Genomic DNA, 9,815 nt, shown 5'->3' on the forward strand with positions numbered 1-9,815 from the left:
TACACACACACACAGAAACTATCTGCTAGTATTGCTAAAGGTACACACACACACAGAAACTATCTGCTAGTATTGCTAAAGGTACACACACACACAGAAACTATCTGCTAGTATTGCTAAAGGTACACACACACACAGAAACTATCTGCTAGTATTGCTAAAGGTACACACACACACACAGAAACTATCTGCTAGTATTGCTAAAGGTACACACACAGAAACTATCTGTTAGTATTGCTAAAGGTACACACACAGAAACTATCTGCTAGTATTGCTAAAGGTACACACACAGAAACTATCTGCTAGTATTGCTAAAGGTACACACACACAGAAACTATCTGCTAGTATTGCTAAAGGTACACACACACACATAAACTATCTGCTAGTATTGCTAAAGGTACACACACACACACACACACATAAACTATCTGCTAGTATTGCTAAAGGTACACACACAGAAACTATCTGTTAGTATTGCTAAAGGTACACACACAGAAACTATCTGCTAGTATTGCTAAAGGTACACACACACAGAAACTATCTGCTAGTATTGCTAAAGGTACACACACACAGAAACTATCTGCTAGTATTGCTAAAGGTACACACACACAGAAACTATCTGCTAGTATTGCTAAAGGTACACACACAGAAACTATCTGCTAGTATTGCTAAAGGTACACACACAGAAACTATCTGCTAGTATTGCTAAAGGTACACACACAGAAACTATCTGCTAGTATTGCTAAAGGCACACACACACAGAAACTATCTGCTAGTATTGCTAAAGGTACACACACACACAGAAACTATCTGCTAGTATTGCTAAAGGTACACACACACACAGAAACTATCTGCTAGTATTGCTAAAGGTACACACACACACAGAAACTATCTGCTAGTATTGCTAAAGGTACACACACACACAGAAACTATCTGCTAGTATTGCTAAAGGTACACACACACACAGAAACTATCTGCTAGTATTGCTAAAGGTACACACACACACAGAAACTATCTGCTAGTATTGCTAAAGGTACACACACACACAGAAACTATCTGCTAGTATTGCTAAAGGTACACACACACACAGAAACTATCTGCTAGTATTGCTAAAGGTACACACACACACACAGAAACTATCTGCTAGTATTGCTAAAGGTACACACACAGAAACTATCTGTTAGTATTGCTAAAGGTACACACACAGAAACTATCTGCTAGTATTGCTAAAGGTACACACACAGAAACTATCTGCTAGTATTGCTAAAGGTACACACACACAGAAACTATCTGCTAGTATTGCTAAAGGTACACACACACACACATAAACTATCTGCTAGTATTGCTAAAGGTACACACACACACACACACACACATAAACTATCTGCTAGTATTGCTAAAGGTACACACACAGAAACTATCTGTTAGTATTGCTAAAGGTACACACACAGAAACTATCTGCTAGTATTGCTAAAGGTACACACACACAGAAACTATCTGCTAGTATTGCTAAAGGTACACACACACATAAACTATCTGCTAGTATTGCTAAAGGTACACACACACAGAAACTATCTGCTAGTATTGCTAAAGGTACACACACAGAAACTATCTGCTAGTATTGCTAAAGGTACACACACAGAAACTATCTGCTAGTATTGCTAAAGGTACACACACAGAAACTATCTGCTAGTATTGCTAAAGGCACACACACACAGAAACTATCTGCTAGTATTGCTAAAGGTACACACACACACAGAAACTATCTGCTAGTATTGCTAAAGGTACACACACACACAGAAACTATCTGCTAGTATTGCTAAAGGTACACACACACACAGAAACTATCTGCTAGTATTGCTAAAGGTACACACACACACACAGAAACTATCTGCTAGTATTGCTAAAGGTACACACACAGAAACTATCTGTTAGTATTGCTAAAGGTACACACACAGAAACTATCTGCTAGTATTGCTAAAGGTACACACACAGAAACTATCTGCTAGTATTGCTAAAGGTACACACACACAGAAACTATCTGCTAGTATTGCTAAAGGTACACACACACACATAAACTATCTGCTAGTATTGCTAAAGGTACACACACACACACACACACATAAACTATCTGCTAGTATTGCTAAAGGTACACACACAGAAACTATCTGTTAGTATTGCTAAAGGTACACACACAGAAACTATCTGCTAGTATTGCTAAAGGTACACACACACAGAAACTATCTGCTAGTATTGCTAAAGGTACACACACACAGAAACTATCTGCTAGTATTGCTAAAGGTACACACACACAGAAACTATCTGCTAGTATTGCTAAAGGTACACACACAGAAACTATCTGCTAGTATTGCTAAAGGTACACACACAGAAACTATCTGCTAGTATTGCTAAAGGTACACACACAGAAACTATCTGCTAGTATTGCTAAAGGCACACACACACAGAAACTATCTGCTAGTATTGCTAAAGGTACACACACACACAGAAACTATCTGCTAGTATTGCTAAAGGTACACACACACACAGAAACTATCTGCTAGTATTGCTAAAGGTACACACACACACAGAAAATATCTGCTAGTATTGCTAAAGGTACACACACACACAGAAACTATCTGCTAGTATTGCTAAAGGTACACACACACACAGAAACTATCTGCTAGTATTGCTAAAGGTACACACACACACAGAAACTATCTGCTAGTATTGCTAAAGGTACACACACACACAGAAACTATCTGCTAGTATTGCTAAAGGTACACACACACACAGAAACTATCTGCTAGTATTGCTAAAGGTACACACACACACACAGAAACTATCTGCTAGTATTGCTAAAGGTACACACACAGAAACTATCTGTTAGTATTGCTAAAGGTACACACACAGAAACTATCTGCTAGTATTGCTAAAGGTACACACACAGAAACTATCTGCTAGTATTGCTAAAGGTACACACACACAGAAACTATCTGCTAGTATTGCTAAAGGTACACACACACACACATAAACTATCTGCTAGTATTGCTAAAGGTACACACACACACACACACACACATAAACTATCTGCTAGTATTGCTAAAGGTACACACACAGAAACTATCTGTTAGTATTGCTAAAGGTACACACACAGAAACTATCTGCTAGTATTGCTAAAGGTACACACACACAGAAACTATCTGCTAGTATTGCTAAAGGTACACACACACATAAACTATCTGCTAGTATTGCTAAAGGTACACACACACAGAAACTATCTGCTAGTATTGCTAAAGGTACACACACAGAAACTATCTGCTAGTATTGCTAAAGGTACACACACAGAAACTATCTGCTAGTATTGCTAAAGGTACACACACAGAAACTATCTGCTAGTATTGCTAAAGGCACACACACACAGAAACTATCTGCTAGTATTGCTAAAGGTACACACACACACAGAAACTATCTGCTAGTATTGCTAAAGGTACACACACACACAGAAACTATCTGCTAGTATTGCTAAAGGTACACACACACACAGAAACTATCTGCTAGTATTGCTAAAGGTACACACACACACAGAAACTATCTGCTAGTAATGCTAAAGGTACACACACACACAGAAACTATCTGCTAGTATTGCTAAAGGTACACACACACACATAAACTATCTGCTAGTATTGCTAAAGGTACACACACACACACAGAAACTATCTGCTAGTATTGCTAAAGGTACACACACAGAAACTATCTGTTAGTATTGCTAAAGGTACACACACAGAAACTATCTGCTAGTATTGCTAAAGGTACACACACAGAAACTATCTGCTAGTATTGCTAAAGGTACACACACACAGAAACTATCTGCTAGTATTGCTAAAGGTACACACACACACACATAAACTATCTGCTAGTATTGCTAAAGGTACACACACACATAAACTATCTGCTAGTATTGCTAAAGGTACACACACAGAAACTATCTGTTAGTATTGCTAAAGGTACACACACAGAAACTATCTGCTAGTATTGCTAAAGGTACACACACACATAAACTATCTGCTAGTATTGCTAAAGGTACACACACACAGAAACTATCTGCTAGTATTGCTAAAGGTACACACACACAGAAACTATCTGCTAGTATTGCTAAAGGTACACACACAGAAACTATCTGCTAGTATTGCTAAAGGTACACACACAGAAACTATCTGCTAGTATTGCTAAAGGTACACACACAGAAGCTATCTGCTAGTATTGCTAAAGGTACACACACAGAAACTATCTGCTAGTATTGCTAAAGGTACACACACAGAAACTATCTGCTAGTATTGCTAAAGGCACACACACACACAGAAACTATCTGCTAGTATTGCTAAAGGTACACACACAGAAACTATCTGCTAGTATTGCTAAAGGTACACACACAGAAACTATCTGCTAGTATTGCTAAATGCACACACACACACAGAAACTATCTGCTAGTATTGCTAAAGGTACACACACACACAGAAACTATCTGCTAGTATTGCTAAAGGTACACACACACACAGAAACTATCTGCTAGTATTGCTAAAGGTACACACACACACAGAAACTATCTGCTAGTATTGCTAAAGGTACACACACACACAGAAACTATCTGCTAGTATTGCTAAAGGTACACACACACACAGAAACTATCTGCTAGTATTGCTAAAGGTACACACACACACACAGAAACTATCTGCTAGTATTGCTAAAGGTACACACACACACACAGAAACTATCTGCTAGTATTGCTAAAGGTACACACACAGAAACTATATGTTAGTATTGCTAAAGGTACACACACAGAAACTATCTGCTAGTATTGCTAAAGGTACACACACACAGAAACTATCTGCTAGTATTGCTAAAGGTACACACACACAGAAACTATCTGCTAGTATTGCTAAAGGTACACACACACAGAAACTATCTGCTAGTATTGCTAAAGGTACACACACACACACAGAAACTATCTGCTAGTATTGCTAAAGGTACACACACACACACACACATAAACTATCTGCTAGTATTGCTAAAGTTACACACACAGAAACTATCTGTTAGTATTGCTAAAGGTACACACACAGAAACTATCTGCTAGTATTGCTAAAGGTACACACACACAGAAACTATCTGCTAGTATTGCTAAAGGTACACACACACAGAAACTATCTGCTAGTATTGCTAAAGGTACACACACACAGAAACTATCTGCTAGTATTGCTAAAGGTACACACACAGAAACTATCTGCTAGTATTGCTAAAGGTACACACACAGAAACTATCTGCTAGTATTGCTAAAGGTACACACACAGAAACTATCTGCTAGTATTGCTAAAGGCACACACACACAGAAACTATCTGCTAGTATTGCTAAAGGTACACACACACACAGAAACTATCTGCTAGTATTGCTAAAGGTACACACACACACAGAAACTATCTGCTAGTATTGCTAAAGGTACACACACACACAGAAACTATCTGCTAGTATTGCTAAAGGTACACACACACACAGAAACTATCTGCTAGTATTGCTAAAGGTACACACACACACAGAAACTATCTGCTAGTATTGCTAAAGGTACACACACACACATAAACTATCTGCTAGTATTGCTAAAGGTACACACACACACACAGAAACTATCTGCTAGTATTGCTAAAGGTACACACACAGAAACTATCTGTTAGTATTGCTAAAGGTACACACACAGAAACTATCTGCTAGTATTGCTAAAGGTACACACACAGAAACTATCTGCTAGTATTGCTAAAGGTACACACACACAGAAACTATCTGCTAGTATTGCTAAAGGTACACACACACACACATAAACTATCTGCTAGTATTGCTAAAGGTACACACACACACACACATAAACTATCTGCTAGTATTGCTAAAGGTACACACACAGAAACTATCTGTTAGTATTGCTAAAGGTACACACACAGAAACTATCTGCTAGTATTGCTAAAGGTACACACACACAGAAACTATCTGCTAGTATTGCTAAAGGTACACACACACAGAAACTATCTGCTAGTATTGCTAAAGGTACACACACACAGAAACTATCTGCTAGTATTGCTAAAGGTACACACACAGAAACTATCTGCTAGTATTGCTAAAGGTACACACACAGAAACTATCTGCTAGTATTGCTAAAGGTACACACACAGAAGCTATCTGCTAGTATTGCTAAAGGTACACACACAGAAACTATCTGCTAGTATTGCTAAAGGTACACACACAGAAACTATCTGCTAGTATTGCTAAAGGCACACACACACACAGAAACTATCTGCTAGTATTGCTAAAGGTACACACACAGAAACTATCTGCTAGTATTGCTAAAGGTACACACACAGAAACTATCTGCTAGTATTGCTAAATGCACACACACACACAGAAACTATCTGCTAGTATTGCTAAAGGTACACACACACACAGAAACTATCTGCTAGTATTGCTAAAGGTACACACACACACAGAAACTATCTGCTAGTATTGCTAAAGGTACACACACACACATAAACTATCTGCTAGTATTGCTAAAGGTACACACACACACACAGAAACTATCTGCTAGTATTGCTAAAGGTACACACACAGAAACTATCTGTTAGTATTGCTAAAGGTACACACACAGAAACTATCTGCTAGTATTGCTAAAGGTACACACACAGAAACTATCTGCTAGTATTGCTAAAGGTACACACACACAGAAACTATCTGCTAGTATTGCTAAAGGTACACACACACACACATAAACTATCTGCTAGTATTGCTAAAGGTACACACACACATAAACTATCTGCTAGTATTGCTAAAGGTACACACACAGAAACTATCTGTTAGTATTGCTAAAGGTACACACACAGAAACTATCTGCTAGTATTGCTAAAGGTACACACACACATAAACTATCTGCTAGTATTGCTAAAGGTACACACACACAGAAACTATCTGCTAGTATTGCTAAAGGTACACACACACAGAAACTATCTGCTAGTATTGCTAAAGGTACACACACAGAAACTATCTGCTAGTATTGCTAAAGGTACACACACAGAAACTATCTGCTAGTATTGCTAAAGGTACACACACAGAAGCTATCTGCTAGTATTGCTAAAGGTACACACACAGAAACTATCTGCTAGTATTGCTAAAGGTACACACACAGAAACTATCTGCTAGTATTGCTAAAGGCACACACACACACAGAAACTATCTGCTAGTATTGCTAAAGGTACACACACAGAAACTATCTGCTAGTATTGCTAAAGGTACACACACAGAAACTATCTGCTAGTATTGCTAAATGCACACACACACACAGAAACTATCTGCTAGTATTGCTAAAGGTACACACACACACAGAAACTATCTGCTAGTATTGCTAAAGGTACACACACACACAGAAACTATCTGCTAGTATTGCTAAAGGTACACACACACACAGAAACTATCTGCTAGTATTGCTAAAGGTACACACACACACAGAAACTATCTGCTAGTATTGCTAAAGGTACACACACACACAGAAACTATCTGCTAGTATTGCTAAAGGTACACACACACACACAGAAACTATCTGCTAGTATTGCTAAAGGTACACACACACACACAGAAACTATCTGCTAGTATTGCTAAAGGTACACACACAGAAACTATATGTTAGTATTGCTAAAGGTACACACACAGAAACTATCTGCTAGTATTGCTAAAGGTACACACACACAGAAACTATCTGCTAGTATTGCTAAAGGTACACACACACAGAAACTATCTGCTAGTATTGCTAAAGGTACACACACACAGAAACTATCTGCTAGTATTGCTAAAGGTACACACACACACACAGAAACTATCTGCTAGTATTGCTAAAGGTACACACACACACACACACATAAACTATCTGCTAGTATTGCTAAAGTTACACACACAGAAACTATCTGTTAGTATTGCTAAAGGTACACACACAGAAACTATCTGCTAGTATTGCTAAAGGTACACACACACAGAAACTATCTGCTAGTATTGCTAAAGGTACACACACACAGAAACTATCTGCTAGTATTGCTAAAGGTACACACACACAGAAACTATCTGCTAGTATTGCTAAAGGTACACACACAGAAACTATCTGCTAGTATTGCTAAAGGTACACACACAGAAACTATCTGCTAGTATTGCTAAAGGTACACACACAGAAACTATCTGCTAGTATTGCTAAAGGCACACACACACAGAAACTATCTGCTAGTATTGCTAAAGGTACACACACACACAGAAACTATCTGCTAGTATTGCTAAAGGTACACACACACACAGAAACTATCTGCTAGTATTGCTAAAGGTACACACACACACAGAAACTATCTGCTAGTATTGCTAAAGGTACACACACACACAGAAACTATCTGCTAGTATTGCTAAAGGTACACACACACACAGAAACTATCTGCTAGTATTGCTAAAGGTACACACACACACATAAACTATCTGCTAGTATTGCTAAAGGTACACACACACACACAGAAACTATCTGCTAGTATTGCTAAAGGTACACACACAGAAACTATCTGTTAGTATTGCTAAAGGTACACACACAGAAACTATCTGCTAGTATTGCTAAAGGTACACACACAGAAACTATCTGCTAGTATTGCTAAAGGTACACACACACAGAAACTATCTGCTAGTATTGCTAAAGGTACACACACACACACATAAACTATCTGCTAGTATTGCTAAAGGTACACACACACACACACATAAACTATCTGCTAGTATTGCTAAAGGTACACACACAGAAACTATCTGTTAGTATTGCTAAAGGTACACACACAGAAACTATCTGCTAGTATTGCTAAAGGTACACACACACAGAAACTATCTGCTAGTATTGCTAAAGGTACACACACACAGAAACTATCTGCTAGTATTGCTAAAGGTACACACACACAGAAACTATCTGCTAGTATTGCTAAAGGTACACACACAGAAACTATCTGCTAGTATTGCTAAAGGTACACACACAGAAACTATCTGCTAGTATTGCTAAAGGTACACACACAGAAGCTATCTGCTAGTATTGCTAAAGGTACACACACAGAAACTATCTGCTAGTATTGCTAAAGGTACACACACAGAAACTATCTGCTAGTATTGCTAAAGGCACACACACACACAGAAACTATCTGCTAGTATTGCTAAAGGTACACACACAGAAACTATCTGCTAGTATTGCTAAAGGTACACACACAGAAACTATCTGCTAGTATTGCTAAATGCACACACACACACAGAAACTATCTGCTAGTATTGCTAAAGGTACACACACACACAGAAACTATCTGCTAGTATTGCTAAAGGTACACACACACACAGAAACTATCTGCTAGTATTGCTAAAGGTACACACACACACAGAAACTATCTGCTAGTATTGCTAAAGGTACACACACACACAGAAACTATCTGCTAGTATTGCTAAAGGTACACACACACACATAAACTATCTGCTAGTATTGCTGAAGGTACACACACACACACAGAAACTATCTGCTAGTATTGCTAAAGGTACACACACACACACAGAAACTATCTGCTAGTATTGCTAAAGGTACACACACAGAAACTATATGTTAGTATTGCTAAAGGTACACACACAGAAACTATCTGCTAGTATTGCTAAAGGTACACACACACAGAAACTATCTGCTAGTATTGCTAAAGGTACACACACACAGAAACTATCTGCTAGTATTGCTAAA

The sequence above is a fragment of the Coregonus lavaretus genome (genome assembly GCF_964263955.1).
Source record: "Coregonus lavaretus genome assembly, contig: HAP1_SCAFFOLD_343, whole genome shotgun sequence".
In the NCBI taxonomy this organism is placed as follows: Eukaryota; Metazoa; Chordata; class Actinopteri; order Salmoniformes; family Salmonidae; genus Coregonus; species Coregonus lavaretus.